The following is a 12363-nucleotide window of genomic DNA, read 5'->3' on the forward strand; positions in this document are numbered from 1 at the left end:
GATGTATATTTTCATCGTTATAACAATTCAAAGTCAAAGTTTCTCGAAATCGATAGTTTTCATCTCCCACCAAATTTCCCCTATCAAAACTATAGAAATCCCCAAACAAATTATATATTCTTGAAGAGGACTCTCTCCTCTAGTGTTATATATAATTTTTAAATTTTTCTGACATGATTTACTATTTTTTTTGTTTTTCCTAATCAAAGTCTTCTCAAATATTAATATACCAACCTGTAGTATTTTGTAATTTTAATATACTAATTCTAATTGAAATTCTATAAAAATTATATGTCAATGTTCCTCACTCTGAGCTCTCAAAAAGGGTATTTTTAGTTTTTTATTTTTATTTTTATTTGATGGTCTAATTCTTAGAAAAAATTGAAAGTTCTGCAAATTGGGGGGGGGGGGGGGGGGGGTTTGTTGAGTAGGTTGCCATGTGGGATGCCACATAGGCAGCCTTGGCCAAGTGGGACTCAGTTGAGTAGGGCTCGACCGAGTCCCACTTGGCCAAGGCTGCCTATGTGGCATCCCACATGGCAACCTACTCAACAAACCGGCTGAGTCCCCCAAAGCGACGGGACCCTCTGTGAGCGGTCGCATGGGGAAGCGACCGCTCGCTTCCCCGCCCTTTCCCTCATATATTAATAAGGTGATTTTTTAATTTTTTAAAAACAAAAAACAATTCATGAAATCTTCAAAAAATTTCTAGGAAGTTGATTTTTTTCGAGGAAGGAGGTATTTTTTGCAAAGGAGTTGATTTTTTTCTTAAGGAGTATTCACTTGCGATTTTAGGAAAGCAAATTTCAATACTTTGTTTAATGGGGAATAAAAGAAATAGAGCAAAAAAATATAATCGTATAAGGGATGATTCAAAGAAAGGTCATACAAAATGTAATCAAGAGAAACCTGTTGATGTTGAAGATGATGCAACTGAAGTAGCAGAAAAAATTGATACTAGTCAAGGTATGAATTTTTCTTCTATCATGAGAAATTTGATGGAGATGAATGAGGATTCTCTTTTCAGTTAAATTTCATCTGAACATATGGTACTTGAGAGCACAATTAAATTGCATTGCAAAAACATGTGGGAGGAATATTTTGAAAAAAATCTATGGTCGAGAGAGCACAATTTTTTGTAAAGTTATTCAGGAAAAGAGAAATGACTTCTATTTTGGAGTTGTTGGGTGTTGATAATAGAAAAATCTTAGGAGGTCATGTATAAGAAACAATAGTTGAAAATTTTCAAGATGCATTGAACCTTATTAATACCACAAGTCGAGGAGTCCATTCAAGTGCTACACATAGAGGGTTGATGACTACGATTTCTAGTAAGAGGTTTTCACATAAAAGACAAGTTACAACAATTTCTGAATTACTGCATATATCTAGAAAAATTGTTCAAAAACATATTAGGAGGAGAAATATGTTAGATGAAAACATTGAAATGAATTGGGTAAATATTTGTAGACTTCCTTGAAAAGACAAAATTTCTGAAGATGTAAGAAGACTGGTCATTGAATATTGTACCAGCCATTCCTATGTTTCTTCCAATAGAAGGGACACTATACAGATGAAAGATGAAGAGACCAGTATGAAGATTTCACATCCTAAACATTTTGTAGATACAACACAAAGTGAACTATTTGAAACATTCAAGGAAGAATTTTCAAATGTGAAAATATGTCAGAGAATGTTTGAGAGGTTGCGCCCTTGCTTTGTACGCATAAATAAGGTACACAAAACTTGTTGTTGTTGAAATAATGTTGAGTTTCATCTATACTTAGAGTCATTTAAAAAATCTATGGCAATACTTAATCCAGATATGGTCATCCTTGGAAGTACGACACAATTTGTGAAATCAATTTTATGTGATAAATCAGAAGATTTAGATGACTTCAATGTACAGTGTATAAAAAGTACATGCATTGATTGTGGAGATTTGCAAAAATTTCCATTACAAATTGAGAATATTGATGTTTCAATGCTAGTTTTGTGGAAGAGATTTCAATATGAGACCGAACTAAGTCAGGAGATGAATCCAAAAAAATTGCATTGAAGGAGAGTGAATTGCCCTGCCTTGAATTTATGAACAGATTTTGTACTATGATTTATCCACATATCTAACATTGTCATGGTGCATGATGGCAAGCTAAACAATTTCATGATTCCAAAAATTGTTTTCCACCCGGTTGTATTCTTTCAATTGTAGATCTCTCTGAGAACTATACATTTTCCCCTCAATTGAAGATTCGAGCTCAATATTATCATTCTGATCAAGTTGCAATATTTGTGCAAGTGACCTATAGACATGCACAATTTCATGTGGATGGGGTAGAAAACTGTACTGATCCAAATGAACACATTATCATCAAGGAGGTTCATTTATATATCAATGATGATAAGGTTCATGATAGGAGCTATGTAGCTCATTATTTTGCAATGTTTTTTGAAGATCATGCAAATCGTGGGATAACTGTTTCACAACACTAGATTTGGTCGGATGATTATGCAGGTGAGTACATAAGTTTCAATTCATTTTCATTTATATGTAAATTTTTATTTAATTTCAATTTGATAAATTTTATTTTAAATGTTCAATTGTACATGTACATGACATACAACTTTATGGAGTAGGACAATTTAAATCTGTGAAAGCCTTTAATTGGCTATCCATGCAACATGCTAGACACAATGTTAAGTTTCAGTGGAACTTATTTGAAAGTGGACATGGAAAAGGAGATCACGATGGAGTGGGAGCATGTGTGAAGTGTACACTTTGCCGACATGAACTTGTGGGTACTATTAATTTTGTTTTCAATTTGTTTGTATCTATTTCTTAATATAATTTCATTTAAAAATAAGTGCACATAACAACATCTCAAAGTTCTTTTATGTAGGTAATAGCATAGAGAATGCAAACAAAATTGTTGAATGGTGTCAAAGTCATTTTTCTAGTCGGGACACGCCATATTGGGAAGTGAAAGGTATAATATTTTTGTTCTCAAGAATTCTTAAAAAATTTCATCTCTACTTTTCACTTTTATCCTAAATTTGTTGATCTTAAAATGTGCAAATTTCATTTCATATGTGTAATAGGTATTGATTGATCTAATCCTTACAATTGTCAAACAATTGTTGGTATTAAAAGTTTACACCAAGTGATGACTACAGGACACCACGAGCCTCCATTGATTCAAGTAAGAGAAAAATCATTCTTTTGTGCTGACTGTGTTGAGGACAATCTAATGAGTCAATGCGAGAATATTGTGAATGGATATGTCTCACAATGGATATGAAAGAGTTAATCAGAATGCCTCCTTATGAAGATGATGAAAATGACATAGACATTCATGATCCTATATATTTAGTTGATTATGAACATGTTTCTGATTTAGTCGTTACAGGTGTGAGTGTGCATACATGTTATTTTATTAGTTTTAATTTAGATCATATAGTGACATGTTCAAATTTTATCTACATCTTACTTTTGTTTTAAATTTATATGGTGTCATCTGGATGTATATACATGTCAGTGATATTTTTGTTGTGGTTGTGGATCTTGACAATGTGGAAGGTGTAGATTATTATCTACTAAGATGCACGAAAGCAAAATTCTAATTGCCAAAAGTAATTATAGATGGTAATGGATAGTCATATCCAACTGGTTCAACTGTTATAGAAGGCACTTATTATCAGAAAACTAAGATAGACAATAATGGTGTTCAATTTATTGAATACATTCCTAGAAAAATAGTTCTACATTACAGTCACTTGGTTATAGCGACAAAGATGCAATTTGAGACATTGCCAAAAAAAGGACGTGGCAAACAAAAATGGAGGTTACCTTTTGAAGAACATGAAATTTTTTTGGAGATAATAAAAGATAGAGAGGATCCAGACTATATGTACAGGAGCTAACTTAGGTTATCTAACTTGTTTTTGTAGCTCATACTTTTATATTTGAACTAGAGTTTGAACTCATGTTTCATTTGAACTAGGACTAGATATATATACTTTTGGATCATATTAAAGCCTATAGATGATTTTTTAATATTGGATCATATCTAGTTGTTATTTTTTTACATGGTGAACAATGGTTTTCATATATTGTTATGTGTGCTCAAGGTTGAAATGCTTTAATATTTATGATTTTATGTATTCTTCAATTACATACATACATGCTTTTACATGTTATACACCCCCTTAAGACATGTGCTTTGGACATTCCCTTAAGACATCCTAATAGGTCCTCACTTTAGATCCCCTTATGTGAAGTATGCTAAATTATATAAATTGTTACATATGCATGTTTGGTTGAAAATCTTTTAAATGTATTATTTTATGATATACATCCCCTTAAGACATCCTCTTTGGCCATCCCCTTAAGACATCATCTTTGGACATCCCCTTAAGACATCCTAATAGGTCCTAATTTTAGATCCCCTTATGAACTAAGTATGCTAAATTATATATACATTGTTATTTGATATTTCATGAGCTCAAACACATATACTGTCCTTTCTTTGTTACATTAGATTATTAGTGATTATTTATATTACTTGAATTAGATTATTAGTAATTATTTATATTGCTTGATTAATAAATTATTAGTAATTATTAGTAATTATTTATATTTATTGATTAAGAACAAGGCACTAATCATAATTGCATTGTTCATATTTATTAGTGATTATTTATATTACTTTATTGAGAAAATACATTTTGATTTTTTATTGACATCCCCTTAAGACACCCCCTTAAGACATCCTCTTCAAACATCCCTTTAAGACAACCTCATAAGAAAAGTTAGGTATAGTCCTAGGATGTAGTCTTAAATAATGTTAAACTCTAGATTAATATAAAACTTAGCTCTTAGTTCAGTACTAGTTGTGAAGAAAATCAATCATCCCATACTACTTGTGGTCATCACCATTAAAGTAAGTGTTACAACAAATACAATATGTAATATTGTTAATAATATTTCCACAACCTACAAAAATGATCCATAAACCTATATAAATACCAATACCAACACCAACCATAAAACCTAGTATATATCATTTGCATATCAATCTAACTGAAATGTAGCAATGATTTGCATATCAATCTAACTGAAATGTAGAAATGATTTGCATATCAATCTAACTGAAATGTAGAAATGATTTGCATATCAATCTAACTGAAATGTAACACATGAAATTTGAACATTGTAACACATAAAATAAACATGTAACTCAAAATTATGAAATTTATATAAACATGTAACATAACTAAGTAGACAAATTCAATAATAATGAGTTGAAGAAATTGAATACTAATTTAGCATGTATTATAATCCCCTTAAGACATCCTTTTTTGACTAAATTATGCATTAAATAATAAATTATAAATATTAAGGAAAGGTTTTGATGAATTAGGAGAGTGAGAGTGTGCACCTAATTCAAAGTGAGATCTCATTGTAACAAAAAATGAACATGTAAAACACATGAAATGTTTATACACATGAAATGTCTAGATAAACATGTAACATGTATGAAATGTCCAGGTATAATGTCTAAAATAAGGCTACAAATGCAATGTCCATAGTTCATGTATAATATCTAAATGTCCACAACATGTATAATAGAAATCGAGTGCATAATAGAAATATAATGTTCACAACATGTATAATAGAAATGTCCACAATATGTATAATAGAAATGCCAGATATACATAATAAAAGAAGCAAGCATGTATATAACAATAATGAGCTATGTCGCACCCTGTCTCGATCCCCGATCTAATCTGTCGCCTGCTCCAGGGGCCTACATTGTGTACACAATTTTCATGTTACAAAAATTATATATATAGTGGATCCTGATGAATAAGAAAAAAAAAAGACACATCAATTTAAATATAAATTTACTTGTGTATCCTGATGAATAGGATTGCCAGGTGCCTGCAAATCTCCATATCTCGTGTCCATCATAATCTCCTATAATATATATTTAAAATTAAAAAAATATGTCAGTGGTAGTGAATAAATAGAAACTTTTAATATACAACTAAGTTAAAAACAAATTTTGGCTTCTTACCTTATTCCTCTCCTCGAATGCATGCTTGGTGCCAGATATCTCTGAAGAGTGTAATGACACAACATCTAGATCAATAAAATCATCCACAAGAAGAGATGAAAAATCTCATCATCAAACTCCTAGAGTCTGTGGTGTAGGATGCACTATAGTTTCGAGAGTTGTAGGAGGTTTCGAAATATCCTCCTACCTGGAACTACCAAGCTTTGAATCTCCTCCACCATGGTTGGTACTAGTCAAGGATCTCTGAAGTACTCATCCAATAGCCTTAGGCAATTGCTGAGGAGTGATCCCATGTAATGTATAGAGAGCCTGATAAGCATCCACAAGATCACTCACTAAATAGGAGCTCATCTGGTGCAAACAATCCTCTGGTAAACATGCGATCTCTGCAAGCAATGATAGCTCATAACGAATATATGGGTCATAAAATGGATCCATCTCATTAACAATAGGGGTAGTACAAGAATGCAACATATATCTCCCCACGCAAACAAAAGTCATCTCATCAACCTGAGTAGCAATGTTGGCAATACTAGAATACATGCCAACATGTGTCTCCTCAGTTGCCATATCACCAGTATCACCTGTGACCAAATCCAAACCTTTTGGAAAAACCAAAAGGTTCTGACCTACCATTGTCCTCTTACTAGGGGGTTTTGTATCATGGTGTCTAAATATGTTTGTAAATATGCCCCTACCCTACCCAGCATGTTGTGGAAAGTCTGTGTGATCAACACCATATCCTAGATGAAATTCTGCATACAATTGTTTGCAAAAATACTATGGTAGCTCATCCTTCTACGACCACCTATGATGTGTCTCCAACCATCTAGGATATATGAATGGTGCGACAATAGGATTCTCACATCTAATGACCCGATATCCTCTAACCACAACTATTTCCATGTAAAATGGGAGCATGGATTTCACATTCACTACAAAAACATCTCTATCTATTATTTTCCATTTAACCATTCCATAGACAGTGTGAGATAAAGTCCTATAAAAATATTCAATGTGAGGGTCATCATATGGGTTGTATGATTGAGAAAGCTCAATCATACACATCAACTCATCTCTAATACGTTCTAATTTATCCCTATTGGCCAGCACAAAAGTGTTATTTAAAGTTTGTTGTGACTATGTTAGAGAGGATTGCATTCTCAAAATAGTCTGAGTATGAGCAGCCTTTGAAATCTCAAGAGTACTCTCGGGAGTCTTGGACCTACGTGAGGTCTGCTGAGGATCAGAATGCACACTTTGCTCAGAAGAAAAATGTTGTGAACCACTAGAAGCCATATCTAGATGTGATGTGAAATGTATGAATGTGTGTGTGTGTGTGTGTGTGTGTGTGTGTGTGAATCTGCATGTATACATTAAATTGAATTAAAAACAAGTTCATATACAATGTATGACACAAACAAGATGAAACATTGTACAAATATGCAAGTTAAACATTTTAAACAAAATGAATCAAATGAAATGCGACCTATAGACATTAAACTTAAAGATTACATTACAAAACAAATTACATGAACATACACATGAACTTATTTAACATAAAAATTATAATATGCATATGCAACTACACCATTATATATAATGATTATGATCGATTTATTAAACTAGAAAGTTACACCAAATATCAATAATAATAATCATTCTAGCATAATTGTACTTCAAATATAAAATTTTGTAATAGGTATATAATGTTGGAGTAAAATAGACAATCACCTAATTTATTAATAAATCATTAATTAGGTCTCCTTTTACTTTATCTAGGGTTTTCATTTTGCTTTTATAATCAAATTCATTAGTGTACAATGTAATCTAGTTAATCTAGTTTAACATTTCACAATTTGATACAAAACTCTTGATCTTTGGATTTAATTTGTATGAGTTATTGTTAAACTTTTATTCACTATTAGAATCCAAAGTGATGTTATGTGGTGAAATGTGATAAGATACATTGAGATGCTCCTACATCATATCTACAGAATAATTTTGAAGAATACTTGTATAAATTACTACTTTTTATGTGGCGACCACATGCACGTGTTTCCCTTTGATGTAATTTTAAAAAATATCACATTTTTTATTTTTTTACCTAAATACCTTAGATTATCATTTAAGTATTAGAACAAAAAAGCACATTTTAAAACTAGATATAAAATTTTACATTTCACATTTTTACACCATGTTAAATATTATATCTATAAGTGCTTCAAATCTTTACCCCAACTATAGAAAATTCTCCCCTTTAGGATATTTGTTAAAAAAAAATCCCATTTTCTAGCCCATTACCTTATAGTTATCCAATCAACCCACTAGCCTACTCCCAAAATCATGGCAATATAAAAAAAATCACACTCACACAAAAGGATTGAACCAAAGATCAAAGGACCAAAAACATTTAGGAAATGTCAATGAAGTTATTAAAATGTTCTAAGAATTCTAATCAAAATAATGATTAATGGGAGGGAACCAACATTTAGAATCATGATATGGAAGTATAACTTGAGAGAAGTAGGGGATATATGGAACCAAGTCTTAAATAACTAAAGTTATAATTAGAAGTTGAAATGATGAAGTTCACTATATTGTAGTTATTGCACCAAAGGGTTCTAGGATCTCAAAAGGTTCCACAAAGTGATATGCAAGTTTGGAAGACAAAAAATAATCAAGCTTGTTAGTGGCTAATTTATTAGAAAGACTCTCTCCGATACATGACTATTTTGATGTATATTTTTTTGTCATTTATAAATTTTCTAAAACTCCACTACATTTCCCTATTTCTAATCAATCTAAGTTTGGTCTTTCATCTTTTCTAGTTCATTTGGATCCACAACTACCATGTCCAAGCCTATTTATTTAAGCATACAATACTTGAGCTTACGAACCTCCAATGAAGAAATGAGAAGTGTGTTTATGGTTAGTGTTATCATATGCAAACTCAATTAATGGTAAGTTCCCATCTTTTTGTCCACGAGTCCTCAAGAATTTGGTTCACTCTCTTTTTGTTGATCAATCTTAAGGTGATGGGTTGATCTATAGTCCAATTTACTTCCCAATTATGTGTAAGTTTTTCCAAAACCTTGACATTATCCAGGTGTCTCAAATATGATCTTATCAAACTTACCTTTATTAAATATTATATATTTTGGTACTCCGTGAAACTAAAAGGTCTCCTAAACTCTTGGAAGGTATGCATGGATGCCTGAATGTAATTAGAGAGATTGTTTGTAAATTATATTCTCTTATATTGTTTATAATTATATGTTTTTTGGGTTGTATAATTTTCCATTTGAGGATACATTGATTGAGCCATTTAAAATCATTGAATGTATTTACTATTGTTGAAAGATGCCTTTTGAAATCCCTCCAACCTTAATTTTAAAAAAATAAAACAATATATACATATATTATTATTAAAACAATTAAAAATTATAAATGTATACATATAAATTATTAAAACAATTAAACACACAAAAAAATTAAAATAAAAAAGCCTTCCGGCCCTATCTTGCTCGGTTGAATGACTTTTTAGCCCCCCTCCCACTCCAACTATTTTGGCCTGTGGAAATGGGGGGCTAAGTGCAGTCGGTGGGTATATGTAGGGCCAAGTATACCCTGCCACTCATCCTCCATGTAGGCACCATGTGGAACCATGCAGACTTGATTGAGTAGGATTTCTTTTTCACTCGCACTTAGCCAAAAGTGTGACACAACACTATTCTTTCACCCTATGGTGCATGCTCAACATATGATGGTTGCTTATTGTTGATGATTGATTGACTGTGATAAAGCTTTGTATTTATTGTGTATGCTCCATGTGAAGGGATTTGATACACTGATATTGCTACCGATTTTTGTGGTCTTGCATTGTAATTTTTGCTCTTTGTGACCGTATGCATCCTTTACTATTAGTGTATTATTTTTCTCAGACCTAAATCTAGAGATGATAGTCTTTTGTCTCAGACCTAAATCAGGAGATGACGGTCTTTTTGAAGATTATTCTATGCTTATTTTTCTCAAGGCTGCCATTGATGACTATGGATACATTTATGGTAATGAAATCTTTGGTTATCCATATAATTTGTGGCTTTGATCAATGACTGTATTTATAACATCTCTTTGTAGATTGTAATTATTTGGTTGTTCTTTGTGACAACCTTAAATGATTGACCTAATATTTGAATACCCATTCCTCCATTTAGTTGTTTACCTATAGAATCTAGGCATGTATTGACTGAGACCTTGGTGTTGCTCATAGGTCTGATAATAAGAGATTGTGTTAAGTTCTTCACTTATAAGTCTTTACTGCTCTATTAGTAACATCAAAGTCTTGTGATACTTCTTAATATATTGCTCCACCTCATACAATATTGTTTTGACTTGTATTGATTTCTTTGTTGTTGCTTAGACATATACCTTTTCTCTTCTTTGTGCAAATCATTATCACACTCCCCTATTGGTAGAAAATAAATCTTTGTATTTATGGTGCACAACACTTTTATATCCTTATTGTTGGCTGCCATTTGACTTTGATTACATTGTTTTTATCATTAATATCACTGTCCATTAATATATTGACTAGGACCGTGTCTTGTGATCTTTCACAACCTTTCATGGATGATGACCTACAAAAATAGCTACTTCTTTGTGAAGTGACTATTATTTCTTTCTTTGACCTTCTCCCTCTTATCAAGATCTCAAAACTCTTATAACTGCTATCAAACTTCAAACAATGTGTTCATTATCTAGTGTCTTATGTTGTCACTATTAAAACCTTCTTTGAATATGATTGGACAGTGTTGTCTTGAAGCTGGTAATTTGTCCATGACATTTGGGTCTATCAAAATATTGATATCTCTATTATGATGTTCTTGGTACTATTATTGTATTTTTAGCCCTATCATGCTATCCACTGTGATTTGTAGTTGCATTTGATAGTCAATTTGTGACTGTATTTTGTGCTATCCTTTTAGCTCTTGAATATGATCATGCCCCTTATAAAAGTTATCTTGTCATTTTGATCTCTCATAATTTCACTGTTTGTATGGAAAACAACCTTGCCATGGTTGATCTCCAGGCTGTCCATTCTCATGAGAATAAAGACTATTCTATTGTATCTCTTGACTATGCCAAGCATCATAGTTTCAAATGAAACTCTTTGAATACTTAGACCTTTGTTTTCTCCATACACAGTGATTGCTCTTCTTGTTGACGATGTCTTATTAAGTTACTTTAAATGGGATCTAGTGGTACTAGTATTTAGCACTGTCAAACATCAAACTTAATGGTTGTGCTGCTCTATGATAGTTATGATACTTAATATAAGTACAGATCCAATAGCCAACAAGATGAGAGGGGGGGGGGGGTGAATCATACAAACTTAATCATCCATAAAAACATCAGATTCAACCTCGGTAACATATATTTCAGTAATAAAACCAAAATTGTTAAACATGCAAACTCAAAAGCATATAAACATCATAAACCTCATAACACCAGATTTAATGTGGAAACCCAAATAGGGAAAAACCACTGTGGGATTTTGGACCCACTAAGAAATATACTCTTCTAGAGTATGCTTGGTTAAAAGAAAATCCTCTTAAAGATTACAAACACATTGCTAGATGTGACCCGATTAAGGGATTTCCCTCAGATCTGTTAGGATCTTCACCTTGTTAGAAGTGACCTTGTTAAAGGATTTCAAACACTCAATCATAATGTCACTTTGCTAGAGGGTTTTACAAATAAGACTGTTAAGTCCACTCGGTTAAGAGTTTTTCTATCACTTTCACAAAATAACAGTAATAAAAATCTATCTGCAACTTCACATCCAAAATGCTAAAGCAGATTCCTATTTGATCAATACAATCTAGACATAGAACTAATCTTATCTATCTGCTGGGCTTCTATACTCTGTTATTCAAACAGGTCTTCAAGCTTTTGTGCTCGGTAATCACTATGTAGCATCCCTGTGCATACACTTGCCCACATACATTGTTTATCAACAGTTTCCTATTTATAAACAATTAGGTAACCGCTTAATCTCCTTGATCACATTTCCCATGATCAATCATAGCCATCATATCTTCGATCTTTTCCAGGTTCAATGCATCTTTCAATCTGAAAATGTTTTACCCCACCTTGGAAATTACATATTAGTCTTGGATCTTGTGCCAGGGTATTGTGGTTCAATCTGAGCTGTAGATCTTCAGGTTGACTTTCCTTTGCCTTAGATTTGTTAACAAACTTCATTCACGGCTCACCAATCATT

This window comes from Cryptomeria japonica, chromosome 10 (genome assembly GCF_030272615.1).
Source record: "Cryptomeria japonica chromosome 10, Sugi_1.0, whole genome shotgun sequence".
Taxonomy (NCBI): Eukaryota; Viridiplantae; Streptophyta; class Pinopsida; order Cupressales; family Cupressaceae; genus Cryptomeria; species Cryptomeria japonica.